We start from the raw sequence: 26427 nt of genomic DNA on the forward strand, positions 1-26427 counted from the left end.
TCTCTCAACACCAGGTTAAAGTCCAACCAAGTTATTTGATAATAAACTCACAAGCTTTCAGGATTTGCCCCTTCATCACCTATCAAATAAATTGGTTGGACTTTAACTTGATGTTGTGAGACTTCTGACTGTGTTTACCCCAATCCAACACCAGCATCTCCACATCATCTTTTACATTCACCAGTGCAGGCAGATTAGACTTCAACTTTCATGACAGTTGTCATCAAAAAGATGTCCCTTTCAATAGTGCAGCACGCTCTGTACTGCAATGGACCTGGAGCCCTGTGGCTCATGTTGGTGCTCGTCAGATTTCCTCTCATTGGCTTATCACCCAGTTCTTGAAACATACGCACCAATGCTTCCATAAGCTCCAACCATTGACTCAATTTGGGTGTACATATACCATACAATCGTAGAATCTAGTGCAAAAGAAGGCCATTCGGCCCATCGGGTCTGCACTGACCCTCTGACAGAGCATATTATCCAAGACTGCTCCCGATCTGTCCATGTAACCCTAGCGTGGTGACACAGTGGCTCGCACCGCTGCCTGTCAGCGCCAGGACCCAGGTTTGATTCCTGGCCGGGGTCATTGTGTGGAGTTTGCACATTTTCCCGGTGTCTGCCTGGATTTTCTCCAACAGTCCAAAGATGTGAGCGTTAGATGCATTGGCCATGTTAAATTCTCCTTCCGAACAGGTGCTGCAATGTGGCGATTAGGGGATTTTCACAGTAACTTCATTGTGGTGTTAATTTAAGCCTACTTGTGACACTAATAAATAAACTTTAAAAAGTTTATTCCACAAATCCCCTAATCTACACATCTTGGAACACTAAGGGGCAATTTAGCATGGCCAATCCACCTAACCTGCACATCTTTGCACATGTTCCAACAAAGCCTTTGGACCGCATATCTCTAGTTTATTATACAAGTAAAAGCAAAATACTGTAGATGCTGGAATCTGAAAGAAAAACTGAAAATGCTGGAAAATCTTGTCTCAGTGTTGTATCTGTGGAGAGAGAATAGAGCCAACATTCTGAGTCTGGATGACCTTTCGTCAGATACTCAATCGGGAATTCTGGAGAAATCTCTTTACTCTGAGAATGTGAAACTTGCTACCACAAGCAGTGGTTGAAAGAAATAGCATAGGCGCACTTAAGACACAAGCGATAAAAGAAAAGATAAACGTTCATTCAAGAGATTAAGAGGAAGCTCGTGTGGATCATGAATGCTAGCACAGAGCAGATGGGCTGAATGGCCTGCTGTTTAGGTGTAATTTCTGTGTCGCTTAATGGTGACCATGGACTTCCATTGGGGAATGGTTCCACAGGAACCAATTTTTCTCTGGAGCATAGGAGGTTGAGGGGTGACCTTATAGAGGTCTACAAAATAATGAGGGACATAGACAAGGTAGATCGTCAATATCTTTTCCCAAAGGTAAGGGAGCCTAAAACTAGAGGACATAGGATTAAGGTGAGAGGGGAGAGATGCAGAAGTGTCCAGAGGGGCAACTTTTTCACACTGAGGGTGGTGAGTGTCTGGAACAAGCTGCCAGGTAGTAGCAGAGGCAGGTACAATTTTATCTTTTAAAAAACATTTAGATAGTTACATGGGTATGATGGATATAGAGGGATACGAGCCAAATGTGGGCAATTGGGATTAATTTAGGGGTTTTAAAAAAGAAAGGGCAGCATGGACAAGTTGGGCCGAAGGGCCTGTTTCCATTCTGTAAACCTTTCTGGCGATGACACAGATGCTGAGATTTTTCCAGCATTTTCTGTTATTATACAAGTAAATTTGACTTCTGGACTATAGATAAATGTTTCTTCAATATTCACACTCCCTAAGCCCTACCTACAAAGCATGCGTTCTGCATGTCCGTAACGCATGGTTAGGATTTTTTTAAAAAATCCAATGTTTCGTGCAAAGGAACCATCATGAGTTATCTCTTCTGCTCACACTGCAATGTAAGTCAACTCAAAGAGGTTTCTAAAAACAGAGTCCGATCACTCGATTAGCCAGTCTATTCACTGTGAAATGATAACTTGTTGGAGTATTTATAACCTGTTCAATTAGCAATGGCCTGAAACCTTTTGTTCAACCTTTTTTGGAAGGCTTCTCGTGTGTGGGCACTGCGCGCGACACTGCGAGAGTGTTATGGTCGAGTAATTTAGCTGCCCACGAGGTTACGTCACCCCAGTGAAAACATGTGGCAATTAATGGCTAGCAGCAATTGTTACTTTCCAGAATTTATTCAGCACTGCAAATCCTGCATTTTAATTAGATGGGTGCTGCAGGAGGCTCTCCCCAGTCACTCGGTTAAGTGAATGTTCCCATTTTAAAAAAAATTTAAAACTAAAATATAAACATAACTTTAAAGTGAAACTTCTCTTCTAAGATGGTTAATAAAATTTCTTTTACATAATCTGACTACTGGAAATGATGCTGTTTTTGACTTATTTCTACAAATTGGATTATTTTCATTTCTGAAGGAGCTTTTGTGGTTTTTGCTGAGGCTGTGGCAGGTTGCTAAATAATCAATGGATTTGATACCAAGCTGTTTTGTTGCATTCACTGTGTTTTGATAATTGCGTTGTATGAACTGCACGGTGGCACTGTGGTTAGCACTGCTGCCGCACAGCTCCAGGCACCCGAGTTCGACTCCCGGCTAGGATCACCGTCTGTGCAGAGTTTGTATATTCTCCCCTTGTCTGCGTGGGTTTCCTCAGGGTGCTCTGGTTTCCTCCCACAATCCAAAAATTTACGGGTTCAATGAATTGGCCATGCTAAATTCTCCCTCAGTGTACCCGAACAGGCACTGGAGTGTGGCGACTAGAGAGTTTTCACAGTAACTTCATTGCAGTGTTAATGTAACCCTACTTGTGACACTAAATAAATAAATTTTACTTCTGCTCACTCTTGGGCTATTCACAAAATCAAAACTGTTCCTGCTTTTGTTTGCAGGTTTATAGAACCTTAGTTAGGCTGCACTTGGAATATAGTGTTCAATTCTGGTCACCACACTACCAGAAGGATGTGGAGGCTTTTGGAGAGAGTACAGAAAAGGTGTTGCCTGGCATGGAGGGCATTAGCTATGAGGAGAGGTTAGAGAAATTTGGTTTGTTCTCACTGAAACGATGGAAGTTGAGGAGAATCCTGATAGAAGTCTGTAAGATTATGAAGGGCATGGACAGAGTGGGATAGTCAGAAATTTTTTCCCAGGGTGGAAGAGGCAATTACTACGGGGCACAGGTTTAAATGTGAGGGGCAATGTTTAAAGGAGATGTACGAGGCAAGTTTTTTAGGCAGAGGGTGGTGGGTGCCTGGAACTCACTGCTGGGGGAGGTAGTGGAAGCAGATACGATAGTGAGTTTTAAGGAGCATCTGGACAAATACATAAATAGGATGGGAATAGAGGGATATGGTCCCCAGAAGGGTAGGGGGTTTTAGTTCAGTTGGGCAGCGTGGTCGGTGCAGGCTTGGAGGGCCAAAGGGCCTGTTCCTGTGCTGTAATATTCTTCTGTTCTTTGTTTTGTATTTGTTCCTATTGGCTCATTGTGGAGCCCTGCTGTTTGCAAAGGAAGTGATGTTTAAGATGTAGAATGGGAAACAGAGTGAGAAGCAATAGCCATGGAAGAGATCACACACCACAATAAAGAATTTGTTCGTTTTTAACGCAAACACTAAACACACAACAACCTCTCTGTATCTTTTAACGTGTGTCTAAAAGACATGAGCAAGCTGGTTCTGCTACTTTTGGCTGGTACCTGGGCTTAAATCCATAGAATTCCAACAGTGCAGAATCGGTCCAGCAGATTTGCACTGACTCTCCAAAAGAGCATCTTAACCAGGCCCAACCCTGCCCAATCCCCATAAACCTGTGCATTCACCATGGTTAGTCTACCTAACCGATACATCCTTGGACTCTGAGAGGAAACCGGAGCACCCAGAAGAACCCCATGCAGACATGGGGAGAATGTGCAAACTCCACACAGACCCCGGACACACAGTGACCGAAGCTGGGAATTGAATCATACATTGCAGAAGACCATAATCCCACCCAGGCCCCCTGACATGAAGGGGCAATTTAGCATGGCCAATCCACCTAACCCGCACATTGTTGAACTATGGGAGGAAACCCAAGCAGACAGGGTCCACACATGCAGCCTCCACACAGACAGTGACTCAAGCTGGGAATCAAACCCGGGTTCCTGGCGCTGTGAGACAGCAGTGCTAACCACTGTGCCACCCTCCAAGAGAGTAATGATCAATGAATATTTCTCAGGCTGGGGAAAGGTTTGTAGTGATGTCCCCCAGAGGTCATTGTTGGGACCCTTGCTTTCCTTGATGTATATTAATGACATTGATCTTGGTGTTTCAAAGTTCCTTGGTGACACAAAACTTGGAAGAATTGTAAACTGAAGAGGCCAGTGTAGAACATCAAAGGGACATTGACAAGTGGGCAAGTAGATGGCAAATGATGTTCAATGTGGAGAAATGTGACGCAATGCATTTTGGAAGGAAGAAGAGGAGAGGCAATATAAAATAAGTGGTGCAGGAGCAGAGGGACTTGGGTGTGTTTATGCATAGAACATTAAAGGTGGCAGGACAGGTAGAGTGAGCAGTTCATAAGCATATAGCATTCTGGGTTTTATTGATAGGGGCATGGAGTACCAGAACAAGGAGGTGATGCTGAATTTATACAGGAGACTAGTTAGACCTCAGTTGGAATATTGTGTATAGTTCTGGATGCCATGCTGTAGGAAGAATGTGAACACAGAGGAGAAAGTGTAGAAGAGATTTACAAGAATGGTTTGAAGTTTGAGAAACTCAGTCATGAGGACAGATTGAGAGGTTGGGGCAAAGAGGAGATTTGATAGTTGTTTAAAATCATGAAAGGATTGGGTAGAGTAGATGGGCAGAAACTTTTCCCCCTTGTAAAAGGGTCGAGAACAAGGGGGCACAGATTTAAAGTGATTTGTGAAAGAAGCAGGTGTGATGTGAGGAAAACCTATTTCACACAGAGTGGTTTGGGTCTGGAATGCACTGTCTGGAAGTGTGATAGTGGCAGCTTCAATAAGGCATTCAGGAGGGCATTGGCTGCTTCTACTCCATAAATCAATGTGCAGGGCTATGGAGAATGGCACAAAGTCATGATGCTTGTTTGGAGGGCTGGTACAGACACAATGGGTCAATTGGCCTCTTTCAGCGCCGTAACAATTCAGTGATTCATCCGTTCTCTAATTTTGCAAGTTGAAAGGCTTTTACTTTGCTCTCAGGGAGAGATCAAATCTTGTTGGTGTTACTAATATCTGCTGTACGTTGATATAGGTGGTAAAAGGCTTTTCATTCTAGGTTTGACTGCTTGCCTCAGAGTAATGGTGCTGTGAACTGGTTGCAATGTAAGTGTGGCTGCCCCAACACTTAAATTGTTTACTAAATCTAATTTAACACAGGAAGCTGTCTTTTGCAGATTGTTACTTTCTGTATTGCCAATTCAATCAGTGTAGGTGATTTGGGTGTACATACACTCACCCCTGATTTTCCATCCCCACTCAGTACTGCAATCAGCAGTCTGCGAGCTGTATGTTGACACCTCTATAGTCCTGATGTATTGCATCTGTCCACATTGCATTATCCCCTCCATAACTAATATAATATCTGGTACCATTGACTTTGAATCCCTCTATGGTTTTGGCTTAAAGAATGTGTTGCACATAAGTTTCCTGATCAGCGTCTTGTTTCAGTTCTGGTTAACACAACTGAAGGCAGGGAGTGACAAGGTGGCACAGTGGTTAGCATTGCTGCCTCACAGTGCCAGGGACCTGGGTTTGATTCCCAGCTAGGGTCACTGTCTGTGCGGAGTTTGCACGTACTCCCCGTGCCTGCGTGGGTTTCCTCTGGATGTTTCGGTTTCTTCCTACAGTCCAAGAGATGTGCTGCTTAGGTGCATTGGCCATGCTAAATTCTCCCTCAGTGTACTCGAACAGGTGCCGGAGTGTGGCAACTAGGGGATTTTTGCAGTAACTTCATTGCAGTGTTAATATAAGCCTACTTGTGAGACTAATAAGTAAACTTCAAACTTAAACTTTAGAAATATTTGGAGAGCATCTGGTTCTGATGGATTGTCAGTGGCCTGGAAGTAGAAATATTGTTTTCCTCTTCTCAATGACCCCTGGCATTTCCTGGCTTTTATTTCCTTTGGACTTTGTGAAACAGGTTCTTTTGTTGTGTGTTTTAGTAGATGGTGTTATTATCAGGCAGGGGTGGAATGTATTCATGACTCTTCTCATTCCAACCTCACCCACCCCAGTCTGCTGCCTGCCACTCAGCACAGGACCCTCTGACTTTAATATTGTGTGGCTCAGTTTCACATTGGGCAGTGCCCTCAATAATTAAGCCCTTTGGGAAACAGCGGTTGTTCAATGACTCTTTAAAATGCCTCCCTCTTTTAAAAAAATAACAATAATGTCTAGTCCAGATGATGATTTTTTTTTTGACCAACTGACTGCATTGTCTCCAGTTTCCATCATTTTGCATTTTTGATATCACTAAAGCTAGTATCATTATGCCATAAATATACATTTAATGTCCTTGCAGCACTCTCTCCCATGTTGTAAGGTGAGAGGTTCACATCTGCAGGAATTCAGCCTTCCCTCAGTACTCCCGTGTTTGCAATAGGCAATCCCTTTAGCCACTGAAACCTTCATCCTTATTAACAAATGTGCATCGTTGTGCCTGTGCATTTACAAATAATAAATCTCTAACCATTCACTGACACCCAGAAACGTAGAAAATAGAGGCAGAAGTAGGCCATTCGGCCCTTCAAACCTGCTCCGCCATTCGTTTTGATCATGGCTGTTCATCAAATTCAATATCCTGATCCCGTCTTCCCCTCCCATATCCCTAGATTTCTTTAGCCCCAAGAGCTGAAGACGCAAAAGGGTATGCATGACATTTGTTTGCCACCATAGAGAGGGTAAAATATCAGAGCGATGTTTGCAGGTTAAAACTACCAAACAAAATTTATTTACAGATGAGAGAATATACGCAAGTTCCAACCGTCATTGACTTTCTCCTAGAGATTTTTTTAGAAGTGAATGAGTTTTACTTTACCCATGGAGTTTTGTTGTCATCAAGTGAAAACTGCAAGCAGAGATATGAGTATTGAAGATTTCTTGGCGTTGATTCTTTTTTTGAAATAAGCAAGCAGATGTTTCCAGTCGGGGCTTCCCTTTATAAATATTCCTTATTTTACTGGAAAAGGTTGGCACGAACAATTTGGGATTTCCTGTTTTGTGTTCGTATCAAATTTTGAGAAATGTTCAAGGCGAACTTTTCATCGCTGTGGTGTGCGAGATATGAACTGGTAAATGAGCAGATCTGTTTTTCATTCCGTCTCCTGTGTAAAATAACAGTGTGTGGTGAAACTATGCTGCCCTTGGATGGTAGCTGTGTGTGCGTCTGAACTTTGTCCTTCTTGTAACTTGCGGAAATTCCCAGTTGTAAGTTTCCTCCAGGTCTAACATTATTTTTCCCCTTTCTCTGGGCTGTTAAACTGTCACAGCTGTATACTGTCTGAGTCCACCTGCTACTGAAGTTCTTATACTATTAGAGACATGCTCTCTGTAAGTTTAAAGCTGTCCTCTGAAAACCCCTGAAAACTCTTGCGGCACCAGTACTGATTCTAGAGCAAACGGTAGCTGATGTTCTGTGAAATTCCTACCTCGTTCTGAGTTTAATGTTTTAAACTGTTTAACTTTAAAGCCGCACAATGTATAACGGTGTAGAGTTCTTACTAAACATAAACATTCTAGTTTTTTCTGTGTTTCCTTATTGTCAGCAACCAGACCAGAAACTCCAAGGTATATTGTGAAGTTAGCCTAGTCCCCAACTTTCCCTTTTGATTTTGGCATAGACTGAGCATAATGTGTTTCACTCTGGATATGATTCGATTGAGCCATTAAGAAGCTTTTATCAAAACAAACTTTATTTAAGAGCACAGTTAGAATATAACAGAATTAATATAACTTTCACCAGTTAAAATCCTCACATATCACCAAGTGTAATTCTTAACTAGCAATCTATATAGTTCCAATTTAAGCAATATACCCATAGACATGTACCCGTCTTCAGAATTAGTTAGCACAAAAAACATGCTCACGTGGTGCTAGATTTCCAGCTTTTTAACACCTCTGGATAGAGATCCAGATAGCCTCCTGTCTTTTGATTCTGAAAAAGCTGTCTTCAGAGAGATCCACTTCCAATCAGCAGAATCTCAGAGAAAGATTTATTTCCTGGCAGATTCCAGTCTCCGGCTCCAGACAGAGAAAGCGACCTCCTACTGAAGATCCCAACAACAAATTGCACCTGATTTCTTTGTGTAAGCCTAGCTCCACCCAGTCATGTAACCTTACCTGCCTATCACCCTAATCAAGCCCCACCCTGAAATATCCCAGGGGGTTAGTGCTAAAATAATCAGTCCAGATTAAAACAAACATTGTAGCAATTAAAAATCAATTATGCTGCTGTAGTAACAACACAGTGCTGCTATATACGGACAAAATGGCTCTGAGTGCATAAAATTGCTGCATACATCCTGCACAAGAAACATGACACACAATCATTTCTTAAAGGTACATTATGCCAGCAGAATGAGCAACCTTTAATGTACACATGAACATGCAATAATCTTAAACCAACAGAGTGCATAGTTGGAACATTCATATAGGATATGAAAGTTTCTGGGGAAGAATATTGGGACTAAAGATTTAAGGGGAAATGATAAGATGACGAGGTTGATTTATTGTGAAGCACCATGCTTAATTTCTGGGTTTCAACAGCTTTTACTGCAAGTTCTTCCTGAAGCCATGCATTGCAAATTCAAATTGATACAGTCTCCTGGAGCTGAAAGATTTTTGCCTTTTGGGCAGCTTTGGTTAACCAATCCTTCTGCCTGAAAAGCAGCTGAGAGGGAAAGCATTTGGCTTGCCGTCCCGTTGAGATAGGATATGAAAGATCACGAGAGACAAACTGCCACTTACTGAGATTCCCCTTTCTAATCCATTCAGTGTTGAATAACTGGCACAATTGAATCTAGCCCGTATCGATCTAAGTTCGTCTACTTAGTTTTTGATATAACTGTGTAGTAGAAATTGGATTAAAGACGGTATCTGTTCAATTTTGTACTTTTAAAATTATTCTTGGCTGAATGCCACACTGGCAAAACCAGCAGTCATTGTCCAACCCTAATTGCCCTTGAGATGGTGGTGGTGACTTGTCTTCTTGAACTACTGTAGTCCATGTTTGTGGGTGCACACACAATAGGGAGTTCCAGGATTTTGACACAATGCTGGTGAAGGAACAGTGATGTAGTTCCAAGCCAAGATGGTGAGTGGTTTGGGGGGGAACTTGTAGGTGCTGATGTTCCCACGTGTTTGTTGCCTTTGTTGGTTTAGGTTGCAGAGGTTGCAACATTGGAAGCTGTCCTTGAAGGAGCCTTGGTGAGTTGCTGTATGCATCGTGTTACTGGTACACATGGCTGGCACTGTGCACCAGCGGTGGAGGGAATAAATGTTTAAATTGCTGTTTCAGTGCATTGGCCATGCTAAATTCTCCCTCAGTGTACCCCAACAGGCACTGGAATGTGGCCACCGGGGGTTTTTCACAGTAACTTCATTGCAGTGTTAATGTAAGCCTACTTGTAACACCAATAAATAAACTTTAACTGGGGTGCAGATTAAGTGGGTTGCTTTGTCTTGGATGTTATCAAGCTCCTTGACTGTTATTGGAGCTGCATTCCTCCAAGCAAGTGAGGAATATTCCATCAGACTCCTGACTTGTGCATTGTAGATTGTGGACACGCTTTGGGGAGTCAGGAGGTGAGTGACTCACCACAGGATTCCCAGCTGAATGTACCCACAGTATTGATACTGTTTCTGATTGGTAGCCTCCAGGACATTGATAGTGGGGAATTCAGTAACTGTAATGCCATACCTTGTCAAAGGAAGATAGTTCAGTTCTCTCGTTGATGGCATTGCCTGGCAGTTGTGCGGTGTAGATGTTATTTTTCACCTAGCAGCCCAAGCCAGAATGTTGTCCCGACCTTGCTGCTTATGTGTAGGGAGTTGAGAATGGTGCTGAACACTGTGCAGTCATCAGTGAACATGTCCACTCTGATCTTGGGATGGAAGGAAGGTCATTGATAAAGCAGCTGAAGATGCTTGTGCCTCAGACACTCATGAGGAACTCCAGCAGTGACGTCCTGAGATGATTGACCTCCAACCATCTTCCTTATGCAATAGAAACGTGAAATGCTGGAAAATCTCCGGCAGCATCTACGGAGAGAGAAACACAGTTAATGTTTTAAGTCCAATTATATCTCCTCTTCCGACTTTTCCTGGTATAATTCCAGCTAGTGGCGAATTTTGATTCCCATTGAATTTAATTTTGCCAGGACTCCTCAATGTTAACAGCTGTCGTCACATCCGCGTTTTCAGTTCTTTTGTCCAAGCTTAGGCTAAGTCTGCTCTGAAGTCACAAACTGACCCTGGCAGAACCCAAACTGAGTATCAGTGAGCAAGGTGTTGCTGAGTAAGTGCTTGATAACACTGCCAACAACACCTTCCATCGTGTTGTATATTGAAGGTAGACTAATGGGGCAGGAATCAGTTCTAATGGGTTATCCTGCTTTTTGTGGACAGGACGTACGCAGGCAATTTTTAACATTCTTAGTAGATGCCATTGATGTAGTTGTATTGAAACAGCTTGGCTAAGGTTCCATTCCCGGCTTTGGTCACTGTCTGTGCGGAGTTTGCATGCTCTATTCATGTCTGTGTGGGTTTCCTCCCACAGTCTGAAAGACATGCTGACTAGGTGCTAAATTCTCTGTGTACCCAGACAGGTGCCGGGGTGTGGCGACTAGGGGATTTTCGCCGTAACTTCATTGCAGTGTAAATGTAAGTCTACTTGTGACACTAATTAATAAAATGCACACTCCTTACTTTTGCGGTTGGAAGTACTCTTGCCTAATGTGTCATATTGCAACATGACTGTGTGGAAACCTCACCTGATGCAGCACATTTTATTGCCCACCAATTATTGGTTAAGAGTATCTCTTTCCAATACAGTTCTGGAAGTAATAAGCGGAGATGAGCTTCTTTTGTTTTGTTCGGTTTTGTACCAAATATCTCACACTCGAGGGTTGGAATATTTTGTAAAACACAATACATAAATCAGTGAAAAGCTAGTTAATTAATGAATCAGGAACTTTGCCATGTACATTTTATATATAAATCTTTTTTTAATTTGAACAGCACGTTTATCAAATGCCCAATTTTTACAATCAGAAGTATTCTGTGTTCTGGGCAGAGGAGAATATATTTCCCCTTTCCAGTCTTGTTGCTACTTTATTTCCCCCCAATAATTTCCTGTCTCAAAGAAGGAAGGAAAGTGGCGTTGCATAACTAACTGTCACCCGGACAGCGAGTGCTGCAAACTTCCACACGAGATGGACAACTACAAAGAGTTGGGTCCTCTCCTCGGGTTATGGATTATCAGGCCGTTATCTGTGCGGGAATTGGCTGCTGTCTTTCCTATGTTACACTTGATTGTACGCCATACTTAGAAAGTACTTGATTGGGTGTAAATGCTTTGCGAGTTCCTGCAGTAATAAAAATACAAAGTCTCTCGTCATGGCAAAGTGTGTGCAACTGCATTTTGTATAAAACATGAAATATTGAATTCAAATTGAGCAACATCTAATTAAATTTGAGCAATGATTAATAAACATAGGGAAACATAGAACAGTACAGCACAGTACAGGCCCTTCGGCCCTCAGTGTTGTGCCGAGCTATGTCCAAACCCAAGATCAAGCTATCTCACTCCCTATCATTCTGGTGTGCTCCATGTGCCTATCCAATAACCGCTTGAAACTTCCTAAAGTGTCCGACTCCACTATCACACAGTGTATTCCACGGCCCAACCACTCTGAGTGAAGAATCTACCTCAGACATCCCTCCTATATCTCCCACCATGAACCTTATAGTTCTGTCCCTTAGTAACAGCTACATCCACCCGAGGAAATAGTCTCTGCACATCCACTCTATCTATCCCCCTCATCATCTTATAAACCTAAGATTTTTGTTTTCAAATTTTTCAAATGTTTCAAATTTATGTTTAAATTTGAACTATATCAATGTGTCAAAGTCAAAACTATTAGGAGATTGCAAATACAATGAGCTGCTCAACATCTGAAAAAAAACAAACACTCTTCTTTTTGGATGGCATCTTTTTATGCTGGCCAGCTAAGGGAAGGCTGTTTGGTTGACAATGAAGAATCCTTTGCTTTGGTAATCTGGAGCCCAGTTGGGTGGCATAATGGGATTAGAGCTGCTGCCTCACAACTCCAGGGACCCGGGTTCAATTCCCATCTTGGGTCACTGTCTGTGTGGAGTTTGCACGTTCTCCCTGTATCTGCATGGGTTTCCTCTGGTTTCCGCCCACAGTCCGAGAGATGTGCTGGTTAGGTACGTTGGCCATGCAAAATACTCAGTGTGCCCGAAAAGGTGCCAGAATGTGGCAACTAGTGACTTCTTTGCAGTTAATGTAAGCCTACTTGTGACACTAATAAATAAACTTTAATTGCTCTCTGGTTTTTAGAAGGGATTGTGGTTATGTTGATGAATGACGTTGAGGGCAAAATTGTCACGTGATGCCATTTCCAGGAATATGTCCATCAAACTTCGGCAATGTTATGCTGGATCTGTATCTGTTGAAAGCTTTCAAATCCGCATACTAATTGTCTGAGATCACCCTGGTATCTGAAATAAAAACTGGAAATATTAAACCGATCTTGCAGAACCTGTGGAGAGAGGAAGCTGCGATAATGATTCAGGTCTTTGACCATCCATCGAAACTGGGGAAAGTTGGAAATGCAATTGGTTTTTGAGTAAGTGGGGGACTGGCTGAAAGAGAACAAAAGGGAAAATCTGATTGGGTGAAGGGTAGGACAGAATAAATAAATCATTGTTCAAAAGCCTAAAGGAGTAAAGAAACAAAAGCTGAACGTAGGTAAGGCATGAATGGCCGTATAGCATTCAAATACACATGCAAATTGAAGGAACAGAGAAAGAAATGGGGAAAAAATGAATCAGTGAGGGAGAAATACAAAACAAAATGGAGGCTGAGATTTTATCAGCAAAATATTACTGAACTCCATATTGAATCCATGAGGCTGTAGACTGCAGAGTCAAAGATTTGGGGGACTGTTCTGCAAACCTCTTTGGAGCATGGCAGCAGGGAAAGGACAGAGAGATCAGGGAGGGAGAACTGACATAACAAGGGACAAGAAATTTAGGGTTGTGCTTGTAAACTGAGTGGAGGTGTTCTGCAATCGCCAGTTGCTCTGGTATCCATTTATCTTGTCCATTGCTGTGTTTTGTGTCGACAGTTAATGAGCTGTAGTGGCGTGAACACACTAAAGTAATCCTGTATAACTTGAGTGTGGTAAATGGCAATGTTGAATACTGAAGTGTGCCATGTATGTTTAGTTTTAAAGTTTATTTATTAGCGTCACAAGTCGGCTTACGTTAACACTGCAATGAAGTTACTGTGAAAATCCCCTCGACACAACACTCTGGCGCCTGTTCGGGTACACTGAGGGAGAATTTAGTTTGGCCAGTGCACCTAACTGGCATGGCTTTCGCACTGTGGGAGGAAACTGGAGCACCCGGAGGAAACCCACGCAAATGTGGGGAGAACGTGCAGACTCTGCGCAGGCACTGACCCAAGCCAGGAATTGAACGTGGGTCCCTGGTGCTGAGACAGCAGTATGAACTACTGTGTTACGATGTGGTTGAATCTTTGCAAGTTGAAGTTGTTTTTTGGCAATGCTGAACTTGCAGTTTGTAAATCTAATGAGGCCCTGACATTAACTCCCAGTGGGGTAGGTCTAATGTCTCCAGAGACTCCCTCCTGTTCAGCATGCTGTGTGTGTGTGTGTGTGTGTGGTGTGGGGGGGGGGGGGGGGGGGGGGGGGGCGGGCGGAGGAGGAGGCTAGGCCCTCATTCCAGATTTGGGCTGTATTTACACAGGGGTATTGATGTGAAGCTAAAACAGTTCTGTGCCAAATACCATTATTAGAGTGAGCTGTGCATTTACAATGCATATCCTCATTTTGTAATGCACTTTTTTAATGTTGTGGGAAAGGTGAACAGGTTGTTCTTGCTTAATCTGGTGATACAGATGTGTTTTGTTTAGTGTGAGTCTGTAGCACGCAGGAATCAATGCCCTTGTGACCTCCCCCGAAATGATTTAATTAACAAGCCTCCTGCGAGCACCCGTGAGGAGCTGACTCTCACCTTCACAGCTTCTGCCCAGCGGTTGGAAACACCAGCATTTGCAGAGCACTGACTTGGAACTAGGGAATAAAACAAAATACAGCAGCCTGTGTGTAATATCTTCAAAAGCTCCATACACGAACTACAGAAGTGTTTTTTTTAAAGTTCCAGATTCACCAGTCAAGGAAAATGTGCTCCCAGTGTCTGGCAATTAATCCTAATCATTGACTTGTGTTTTGCTGGAATACATAGGACATCATTATCCATATGTGAGATTAAACATGCACTGCTTCGCCGACTGTAATATGCTCTGAGTGGAAATTAAAATTCCTAAAGTTAATGGCAATATTCTTGTGCCTCCAGGACCCACGAATAATATACTTGGAACATTGAAATGTTGAACAGTACCATGATTAAAATGAGGGCAAGTTAAACCAAATGGGGAACAAATGATGCTAATTGAGCAATGACATTTTATCCTGGTGTCTTCACATTAGGTAGATCTTGCTCGTATTGTGGAGAGTGGCTGCTGGAAGCAGAACTGTTGATTGAAGCAGACAGTTCGGCGCCCCGGTTGTCTTGTGTGGACTGTCTGTTTTGGAGAGCTCTGCTAAGTGGCATTTGAGTGAAACAGGAATCTCTGGGCACAATTCGGAATCTGTGGTGTTCACAGAGTAGAATCCGTGTGGTGCAGAAGGAGGCTATTCAAACCCACCCAGGCCATATCCCCCTAATGCCACTGCTAATCCTCCTGACACTAATGGGGCAGTTTAGCGTGGCCAGTCAACCTAATCCGCATATGCTTGGAGTGTGGGAGGAAATCGGAGCACCCGGAGGAAACGTGCACTGACGTGGGGAGAACGCACAAACTCCACACAAGCTGGCGTTGAACCCAGCTCCCTGGCACTGATGTATCAGCACTAACCAGTGCATCACCATGATGGCTGTGCCACTATGCTGCATTCGGGACACCTTGATATCAATTATAGTAAATTGTGATCTTGGACTTGGCAGCAATCAATATCCATTTTCAACAGACATTGAAAGAATCTGTGGGGATGTATTTCCATACTATTTGCTGCCTGTTGGAGAAGGGGAAAGGAGATCGAATTGTGTACACACTCTCTTGTGCACGCTTTCTCTCTTTAATGTCCTCACTGTCTGCAGGTTGCTTATCATGACTTGGGACGTGATAGCGCTGTGTATGGAGTAAGGGGCTGTGGCAGGCCCAGAATGACCTCAGTCGATGTGGGGATTGAACTCACCCTGTTGGCAACAGTCTTTGCCACATTCTAGTCACCTAACCAACTGAGCTAACTGCCCCTGCCTACATTCTCCTTCAATCACTCTATACTTAAGGGCAGGTGATTATTGCTAGACTATTAATCCAGGATTAATGTTCTGGGGACCGGGTTCAAATCCTGCCACGGCAGATGGTGGAACTTGAATTCAGTAAAACAAATCTGGAATTAAGAATCTACTGATGACCTTGAAAAGATTGTCAGAAAAATCCACCTGGTTCACTAATGCCCTTGAGGAAAGGAAATTTGCTGCCCTTATCTGGTCTGGCCTACGTGTGACTCCAGTGATGTGGTTAACTCTTAAATGTCCTCGGGCACCTTGGGATGGGCTGTAAATGCTGGCCAGTCAGTGACTATCTCACTTACTGACCTGTCTGGAGATAAGACACATCTCTTTAACCTTTGCTAATGCTATCTCCACTCACGTTGTCTGCATCTCTAAGACTTGAATAGCAGGTTAGCTGTAAAGACTTGCATTCTAATCAGTATTCTGTAAACTGTGTGTATCTTTATATGCCCTTCTCTGATCAGAACCTTCCACACACCTGACGAAGGAACACCGTTTCTGAAAGCTTGTGGGTTTACTATCAAATAAACTGGTTGGATTTTAACCTGGTGTTGTGAGACTTCTTACAGTCAGTGACTCAATGTCCCATGAATGAATGAAAAAATGAAACTTGAACTTTAAGTTGGTTTATTTCCTCGTTGAATAAATGCACAGAATGAATAGTTTGATTCACTTGTTGCCATCAGTGTAATTTGAGTTTGCACATTAACGTTTAAAATAAAAGGCTGCGATGTTACCGCACTTTGCTGCTGTTCAGGTTGTAATGCTGATTTTCTAACTTCTCTCTCCAAACATCACTCATTCCTCTTGTAAGCTTTTTCGTGTCTGCGTCATTTGACTGGGAGAAGGTTTTCCTGAGTGATTTTTGAAGTAATGTGTGAAGAAGTGAGATAGATGCAGAATATTTTCGCTGTTATTTTTTGCTGGCCTGAGCAATGGCGTCCACTACTTTGCCACCTTGACCTGCTGAAATCGGCTGTGACCTTTCCCAAAATTACACAACGTGGGTGTAGAAATGCAGCATTTGTAAAAATGAAATGGGCCAGCAGCAACAGTTCAATTGTTAGTTGTTAACAAAAAGAAGCTGCTATTTTCTGTTGCAGGAAACTGTGGTGTAGCTGCAGCAACTGGTCACACGGCTGACAAACGTCATGCTTTATCTTTAGTCTCCTAGGCTAATGGGAGAGCCAGTTTTTAACAATGTGGCACGTATCGAGCCAACCCCTGTCAGAATTATTGTTAGATTTCTGATCCAGTGTGTGTTTTCCTTTTGCTAAAGTTCAAAATTGTTTTGTGTTGTGTCATGTGGGCTGATTAACGGAGCATCTGGGAGTTAATAGACTCAGCCAGTCTATCGCATTGAAGTTTTGAGGAAGGTACAGGAATGGCCACAAGGAAAACTGGGTGAATTAGAAGATTCCGGAAGATGAATGAACGGGGCAGGGAAGAAAACGGGGAGAAATTTTAACTACTGAGTACAGTTTATTCCCTGCTGGATTTAGACTCCTACTTTTCAATTCTTCCCTTTTCTGAGCCCACAGTGATTGGCCATATTTTTGTGAGGCTAGTGGCAGACTGGCATAAATTACCCATCAATTTGTGGAGATATTCATAGCGACAGCATGGTTTTGCATGATGGAGGTCACATCATTAATTAGATTCTGTTTTTTGAAGAAGTGACAAAAACAGATTGATGAGGGAAGGCTGTTGTCTACGTGGACTTTAGTAAAGCCATTGACGAGATCCATCATGATTGGTGCAAAAGGTTGAGTCACATGGGATCAAGGGAGAACTAGCTGGATGGATTCTGCATGGTTTGGCCATAGAAGGCAGAGGGTAGCAGTGGAGAGATGTTCTTCTGAATGGACGTCTAACTAGTGGTGTTCAGCAGAGATCAGTGCTGGCACATAATATGTATATGTATGAAAATGACTGGGGGAAAAAGCATAGAAAAATAAACTTACTGCAGATGCTGGAATCTGAAACCAAAAGAGAAAATGCTGGATAATCTTAGCAAGTCTGGCAGCTTCTGTAAGGAGAGAAAAGAGCTGACGTTTCAAGTCTAGATGACCCTTTGTTGAAAAGCTTTGCTCATTTAAGGCACAGGAAGAATTTCTTCTCTTTAGGATAGTGAATTTGTGGAATTTTATTTACATAGAAGGCTGGAGAGACTGGGTCATTAAGTATGTTCAAGGCTGAGACAGATTTTTAATCAGTAAGGAAATTTAGTGTTATGGAGATAAGGTGGAAGAGTGGAGTTCAGGATTATTGCATCAGTCATGATCTCATTGAATGGTGGAGTAGTCTCAGTGGGTCAAATAGTTTGCTTCTGTTCCTATGTCTTGTGGTCTAATAGTGCGTGTGTCAAACCCGTATTACATTCCCATTAAATTCTGGGATATTGTGTATGGATTTGTTATTGACCATTTGAAACTCTTTTGGACATTTTGATTCCCGTATTCGGAGAAGAATTTTAGAATCCCTACAGTGCAGAAGGATGCCATTTGGCCCAGTGACTCTGCACTGACTCTCTGACACAGCATCCCGCCCAGACTTGTAACCCTACGTACTTATCATAACTAATCCCCCTCACCTGCACATCTTGGGATACTAAGGGGCAATTGAGCACGGCCAATCCATCTAACTCGCACATTTTTGGAATGTGGGAGGAAACCCAGGCAGACACAGGGAGAATGTGCAAACTCCACACACAGTCACCCAAGGCTGGCATTGAACCTGGTACCCTGGCACTGAGGCAGCAGTGCAAACCACTGTGCTACCCCAATCATGTGATGATTGAGTTTAGGAACTTGCGCTGTGATTACTGGACTTGCCCCTCACACACCCTGTGATTGTTGTAAAGAGGTGAGATAACAGAATGGACCGGAACCAAACAAGGGAAGAGGCGGCAGAGAGAGTGAAAGCTTTGTAATGTTTAGCAGCCAACTGTAAACAATCAATTGTGCACAAGTGTTTTAAAGAAGCAAATAGAATTGAGACATTTACAACAAGAGTCAAGTTTAACAAGGTTAATAAAAGAACTGTACCGTTTATGAATGTCTAGTGTTCATGTTTAATACAGTCAGTTAATAAATGTTGCAGAACATTTTATTAAAAATACCATGTTGTCTCTGCATTGAACTTCATAAAAATTTAACCTGTTTTACATCTACATGTCAGTCTAAATAGTCCCATAACATAAATAGGAATGTATTTATTGCAGTATTATTATTGATTAAAATGAATCCTGGTAGACTTCGCTGAGATATAAAAGTAAAATTTTGTGTCTAACATTGAATGAAAATCCACATGAGCTGTGTCTTCCTGGAACTAGACCAATGGGGAAGAAGGTTTTCTCGTTTTTTTTCTAGTTACTGATTTACGAATTTTACTATAACATGCTGAAATGTTCAATTACTTCCACAGGTCTTGGTGATGTTTTGGTTAATTAGTTACTTCTGCCAGTGGCAGTTCAGTGGATATCTGTCAGGCCTTCTATATTTGAGTTTTAAGTGAAGCAGCAAAATTTTGAGTTATCTGTGACTATGTATCACTGGATGATAGCCTAATGATGCCTGCTTGGCACATCTGTGGTCATTTAATCTGCCACGCAGGAGGCCTGGGTTCGATTTCCTGCCAGGCCCTTTTCTTTGTGAGCAGCTCGGTGGCATAGTGATTAGCACTGCTGCTTCACAACGCCAAGGATCCAGGTTCAATTCCTGGCTTGAGTGAGTGTCTGTCTGTGCGGACTCTGCACCACCTTCTCCCTGTGTCTTTGTGGGATTCCTCTGGGGGCTCAGGTTCCTTCCCACCATCTGAAAGAAATGCCGGTTAGGTGCATTGGCCATGTTAAATTCTCCCTCAGTGTATCCGAACAGGTGCCGTAATGTGGCCACGAGGGGATTTTCACAGTAACTTCATTGCAGTGTTAATGTAAGCCTACTTGTGACACTAATAAGTAAACTGTTTTCTTGCCAGAAGTGCCTTTTTTATACATTTGAAACAAATCTGTCTTGGCATTTGATCATATGACTAAACAATCTAAATCTTGGATTTTCAGAAGGTCTTGAGCTGGGGCAGGGGGGGTGATGGAATTGGTGAACAAGCAGAAGATAAGTAACCAGTTAACTATAAAACAGAAGTCAAAGTTAAGATTAAAGATATTTACTCAACCAGATGAGGAATTATGTTCCACAGGGTTTGGCAACGTGACTGTTCTTCACTGTTTATGTAGAAATGTTGGCCTCGGAAAGTGTTTAGCACTGCTGCCTCACAGCGCCAGGGATCCGGGTTCAATTCCAACCTCGGGTGACTGTCTGTGTAGAGTTTGCCCATTCTCCCCGTGTCTGAGAGATTCCTCTGGTTTCCTCCCACACTCCAAAAACGCGCAGCTTAGGTGGATTGGTCGTACTAAATTGCCCCTTAATGCCCAAAGATATGTAACTCAGACATTCTCCCCATGTGAGTGTGAGTTTCCTCCAGATGCTTCAGCTTCCTGCCACAGTCCAAAGGTGTGTGGGCTAGGTGAATTGGGCGTGTTAAATTGCCCCTTGGTGTCTCAAGATATGTAGATTGGTGGATTGGCCACGGTGAACGTGTGGGACTGCAGGGATAAAGTGGGGGAGAGGGCTTTGGTAAGATACTGTGGCAGAGAGTCAGTAAAAAGTTTGACAACACCAGGTTTTAGTCCAACCTATTTATTTGATAATATACTCGCAAGCTTTCGGGTTAGCCCCTTCGTCAGGTGAATGGAGAGTTCTGGCCTCAGACAGAGCATATAAAGCACAGACAGTTTAGAGATTACTGATTAGAATGCGAATCCTTACACCTAACCTGCTGTTCAAGACCTGCAGTGGCTGATAATGTGAGTGGAAGGAGCGCTGATCACAGTTTAAAGAGATGTGTATTGTCTCCAGACAGTACAGTAAGTGAGGTTTTGCAAACCCAGGCAAGTCACGGGGGTTACAGATAGGGATCTTGGGTTCATGTCGCACTATCTGTAACCCCCGTGACTTGCCTGGGTTTGCAAAACCTCACTTACTGTACTGTCTGGAGACAATACACATCTCTTTAAACTGTGATCAGTGCTCCTTCCACTCACATTATCAGCCACTTCAGGTCTTGAACAGCAGGTTAGGTGTAAGGATTCGCATTCTAATCAGTAATCTCTAAACTGTCTGTGCTTTATATGCTCTGTCTGAGGCCAGAACTCTCCATTCACCTGACGAAGGGGCTAACCCGAAAGCTTGCGAGTATATTATCAAATAAATAGGTTGGACTAAAACCTGGTGTTGTCAAACTTTTTACTGTGTTTACGCCAGTCCAACGCCGGTATACCCACATCATGACTACTATCGGCAGAGAGTCAGTGCAGACTGGATGGGCCGAATGGCTGCCTCCTGTACTGTCAGGATTCTGAAAAAACTGCCATAAGATACAGACAGAATCAAATTGATTTTGATGCAAGTATGAGATGATACACTTTGGTCGGAGGATTAAGGACCTCTCGTAGTTTGCAATGTGGATAAAGCGACTACTTCCTGATTTGACCAGGCACCAAATGGTCAATATTCTATAGAATCCTAGAATACAGGACCACCTATTGGTAGGCAGCCTATAACTACATTGTGACAGGTAAATGGCTGTCACAAGTAATGTTTATATTGGCAGATTTCATAGTAAATATCGACGGAAGAGGTGTTGTTCTAAATCCTGATGTAAAATGTGTACGTTTGCAGTACCTCGGAGAAATTCATTCAAGTTTGAAAAGTGAAGGCTGGTTAAATGCGATGCAGTGAGGTTCAGGTAGGAGGGGAGGTTTGTCAGCCTCTGCTTGCCGTGTGTGAAATTGAAGAAATGTTGGAGCCTCCCTGGATCAGGCAGAAAGAGATTTGAATTTGTAGAGTTCCTCTTCAGACCAGAAAGGTTCTGAACTCTGAGTCAGCTTTAGCGCTGGAGGAGTTGTGACTTTTGAATTTGCCTGACGTGGTGACGAGGTGAAGAGTGTCACTGAAGGTGTTAAAGCCTCCAAATCCTGGTGAAACCCTCGCCAGAGGAGACATTCCGATGCGAGTCATAGCTTTTTGCTGTGATGCTGTCAAATATCTTCTTTGTTCCCTTCTGTTTCCTACTCTCGGTCATACACTTGAGTGTTGCATTGGGCTGTGATCTCTCTGTCACTTTGTGTTTGTACACTCACTGCTGTTCCATATTGGTGAGAAGTGGAAAGTCAACCTTCCCTCCTATCACTGAGCTGTCTTTGAGTGCTGCCCTTCAGAACAATCATGCTTTGATCACGGATACTCGTAGGAGCTAGCATTTCATCTAAACAGGGTGCTTCCTTCACCTTCCACCAACAGAATCCTAGAATCCCTACAGTGCAGAAGGAGGCCGTTTGGCCCATTGAGTCTGCACTGACCACGGTCCGACCCAGGCCCCATCCCCGTATAATTACCCTGCTAATACCCCCAACACTAGGGTTAATTTATCATGACCAATCCAGCTAACCTGCACATCTTTGGACTGTGGGAGGAAACTGGAGCACTCAGAGGAAACCCACGCAGACACGGAGAGTATGTGCAAACCCTACACAGACAGTGACCCGGAGGCCAAAATTGAACCCGGGTTGCTGGTGCTGAGGCAGCAATGCTAACCACTGTGTCACCATGCTGTTCACGGTGAATATATAGAAGGAACTGAGCAAACTGGCCACCCCGATTTCGGAGATCGTATTGTGATAAATATCTGGTCAAAAAAGCAGCATTAGTCCTATGTATGAGGATCAAATGTTTATATCTAAAGGACAAATTTACCTGACAGAATTAGCAAACCTTGCTTTTATAATTTGGCAGTTTTGAAAAGTCTGGGCTTGAACTGGGGAGGGGGGGGTGTGGTATAAAGCATTAATTTAGAATAGAATCCCTACAGTACAGAAAGAGGCCATTCGGCCCATCGAGTCTGCACTGACCACGATCCCACCCAGCCCCTACCTCCATATCCCTACATATTTACCCACTAATCTACGCATCTCAGGACACTAAGGGCAATTTTAACACGGCCAATCAACTTAACCTGCACATCTTTGGACTATGGGAGGAAACCGGGGTATCCAGAGGAAACCCACGCAGACACAGGGAGAATGTGCAAACTCCACACAGACAGTGACCCAAGCTGGGAATTGAACCCAGGTCCCTGAAGCTGTGAAGCAGCAGTGCTAACCATTGTGCTATCGTGCCACCCCAAATTTATTCTAGGTGTCTGTCTATAGCTTTCACTGCCTTTGATATGCGGTTGGTATGAGTGTCTGTGTATAGATTTCAGATAGGGCTGAGTGTAGGATGGTGTTGCATAATCCCATTCTCTGGAAAAGGCTGTAAAATATCCTAACGTCTGCAGGACGTAAGAGTATCCTTTGCTCATGGGTTAGTGATAAGCCCTTCACTTTGGAATTGCCACAAAATCACTCGAGAATGCATACCGATAAAATTTTTGACTTGTTTGCTCTGAACTAAATTGAATACATTTCATAAGGTGTGGGACTCTCATCTTAAAGTTCTGGAGTCTTGTATCATCTAGTTTAGTCCTGCAAGGTTTCCTGTAAGCTCTTTGGCTCTGTTATCCTGTGAGCTTGGTTGTGTATCTGTGATCTAATTGTGGCTGTATTCTGTAATCCTGCCTCCCTACTGTTGCCACCCAAGTGGATAAACTCTCATTTATCCACATCATACAGTATATACCCACTCACTCAGCTAAAGCATCTCTGCATCCTCCTCACAGCTTACCCTCCCACCCAACTTCCTACCATCTGCAAATTTAGAGATAATATACTTAGTTCACTCATCCAAATCATTAGTAATGTGAACAGTTGGGGTCCTAGCACAGATTCCCTGCAGTAGTCATTGCCTTCCCATCAGAAAACAACATATTTATTCCAACTTCCTGTGTGCTAACCAGCTTTCTTCATCTTGAGACACTGCCCTCAATCCCGTGCGCTGACTTTGCATCCCTTCATCTTTCAAAATATCTCTATTACTTATGGTGGAAGGCTTTTGATGCAATTAATTATCTGAACCAACTATGTTGGTAATTTTTTATACCTCTCTCTTCCTATATGTACTTGTTTGAAAATGATCTTACTATACTGCACCCGTCTTTGAGAGTTTGTTGCATTATTTGTACAAAATGAACAAAAAACTTCAATAAGCTTCATACCTGTCGCCTTCAACCCAACCGTGTCCCCGCTCCCAGATGTAAAAAGTTGCCCTGGGGTTGGGTGAGGAGTGGGGAAGGGGTTAGATTCCCGGGGTTAGGTTTGGAGTGGAGTGGGGAAAGGATTAGATTCCCGGGGTTGGGTTTGGAGTGGAGTGGGGAAAGGATTAGATTCCTGGGGTTGGGTGTGGAGTGAGGAAGGGGTTAGATTCCCGGGGTTGGGTGCGGAGTGAGGAAGGGGTTAGATTCCCGGGGTTGGGTGTGGAGTGAGGAAGGGGTTAGATTCCCGGGGTTGGGTGTGGAGTGAGGAAGGGGTTAGATTCCCAGGGTTGGTGTGGAGTGAGGAAGGGGTTAGATTCCTGGAGTTGGGTGTGGAGTGGGATAGGGGTTAGATTAACATAAGAACATAAGAAATAGGAGCAGGAGTAGGCCATCTAGCCCTTCGAGCCTGCCCCGCCATTCAATAAGATCATGGCTGATCTGTCGCTGCTCAGTTCCACATACCCGCCCTCTCCCCATAACCCTTAATCCCCTCTCTTATCAAAAATCCATCAACCCGCGTCTTAAAAATATTTAGCGAGGCAGCGTCCACCACTTCAACGGGCAGAGAATTCCAGAGATTCACCACCCTTTGAGTGAAGAAGTTCCTCCTCAACTCCGTTCTAAACCGCCCCCCCTTTTATCTTGAGGCTGTGCCCCCTAGTCCTACTGTCTTCTTTGAGCGGGAAGAGTCTCTCCACCTCTATCCTATCCATCCCATTCATCATCTTATACATCTCAATGAGATCTCCCCTCATTCTTCTAAACTCTAACGAGTACAAGCCTAGTTTATTCAGCCTCTCCTCATAGCTCAACCCCCTCAACTCCGGTATCAGCCTAGTAAACCTCCTCTGCACTCCCTCCACAGCCAAAATATCTTTGCGCAAGTGCGGCGCCCAAAACTGCACACAGTACTCCAGCTGCGGCCTCACCAATGCCCTATACAGCTGCAGCAAGACCTCCCTACTTTTATATTCAATCCCCCTCGCTATGAAGGCCAGCATCCCATTCGCCTTCCTGACCACCTGCTGCACCTGCAGGCTGGGTTTTTGCGACTCATGCACAAGGACCCCGAGGTCCCTCTGCACCGTCGCCTGCTGCAGTTTTTCGCCCCGTAAGTAATAGTCCTTCCTATCATTCTTCCTACCAAAGTGGACCACCTCACACTTGCCAACATTAAATTCCATTTGCCATTTCCTGGCCCATTCGCCCAGCCTATCTAGATCCTTCTGCAGACTCTCCACACCCTCCGCACAATTTGCCGTTCCCCCAATCTTGGTGTCATCAGCAAATTTCGACACCCTACGCTCGGTTCCCTCCTCCAGATCATCTATATAAATGGTAAAAAGCTGAGGCCCCAGCACCGACCCCTGGGGCACTCCACTAGTCACCATCCGCCAATCCGAATAGCACCCGTTGACCCCCACTCTCTGCCTCCTATTTGACAACCAATCCTCTATCCACGCTAACACCCTACCCCCAACTCCATGTCCCTCGACCTTCTGCAATAACCTCTTGTGAGGCACTTTGTCAAACGCCTTCTGAAAATCTAGAAAGACCACATCCACCGGCTCTCCTCTATCCACCGCCCTAGACACATCCTCATAGAACTCCAGTAAATTTGTCAGACACGACTTCCCTTTAATGAAACCGTGCTGCGTCTGCTCTATCAAGCAATTCCCTTCAAGATGCCTCGCAGTTTCCTCCTTAATGACAGATTCTAACATTTTACCTACCACAGACGTTAAACTAACCGGCCTATAATTCCCCGCCTTTTGTCTGGCACCCTTCTTAAACAACAGCGTAACATTAGCCGTTTTCCAATCATCCGGCACTTCCCCGGAATCCAGCGACGTCTGGAAAATAACCACCAAGGCATCCACTATCACCTCCGCCATTTCTTTCAGAACCCTCGGATGCATTCCATCCGGTCCTGGGGACTTGTCCACAATCAGCCCCTCCAGTCTGTTGAGCACCGCCTCTCTAGTAACAGTAATGTCATTAAGACCCTCCAGTCCTACCACCTTTCCATCACTAACACCCGGTAAATTATTCACGTCCTCCTTCGTGAAGACAGAAACAAAAAAGTTATTCAATACCTTAGCCATATCCCCATCCCCTACCACTAGGTCCCCTTTCTCATCCTCTAAAGGACCAACATTCACCCTAGCCAGCCTCTTCATTTTTACATATTTATAAAAACTCTTGGTTAGGTGTGGATTGGAGTGGGGAAAGGGTTCGATTCCCGGGGTTGGGTGTGGAGTGGGGAAGGGGTTAGATTCCCGGGGTTGGGTGTGGAGTGGGGAAGGGGTTAGATTCCTGGGGTTGGGTTTGGAGTGGAGTGGGGAAGGGGTTAGATTCCCGGGGTTGGGTGTGGAGTGGGGAAGGGGTTAGATTCCTGGGGTTGGGTTTGGAGTGGAGTGGGGAAGGGGTTAGATTCCCGGGGTTGGGTGTGGAGTGGGGAAGGGGTTAGAT

At 43.8% G+C, this 26427-nt stretch overlaps 1 protein-coding gene across 6 annotated transcripts in view; it reads left to right on the forward strand.

Annotated features, from left to right (window-relative positions):
* Positions 1-26427, forward strand: part of rab27a (RAB27A, member RAS oncogene family) — a 127330-nt gene that overhangs the window by 13086 nt on the left and 87817 nt on the right. The gene's annotated exons all lie outside the window — the stretch shown is intronic.

Source organism: Carcharhinus amblyrhynchos, chromosome 28 (genome assembly GCF_965287045.1).
Source record: "Carcharhinus amblyrhynchos chromosome 28, sCarAmb.v2.hapA, whole genome shotgun sequence".
Taxonomy (NCBI): Eukaryota; Metazoa; Chordata; class Chondrichthyes; order Carcharhiniformes; family Carcharhinidae; genus Carcharhinus; species Carcharhinus amblyrhynchos.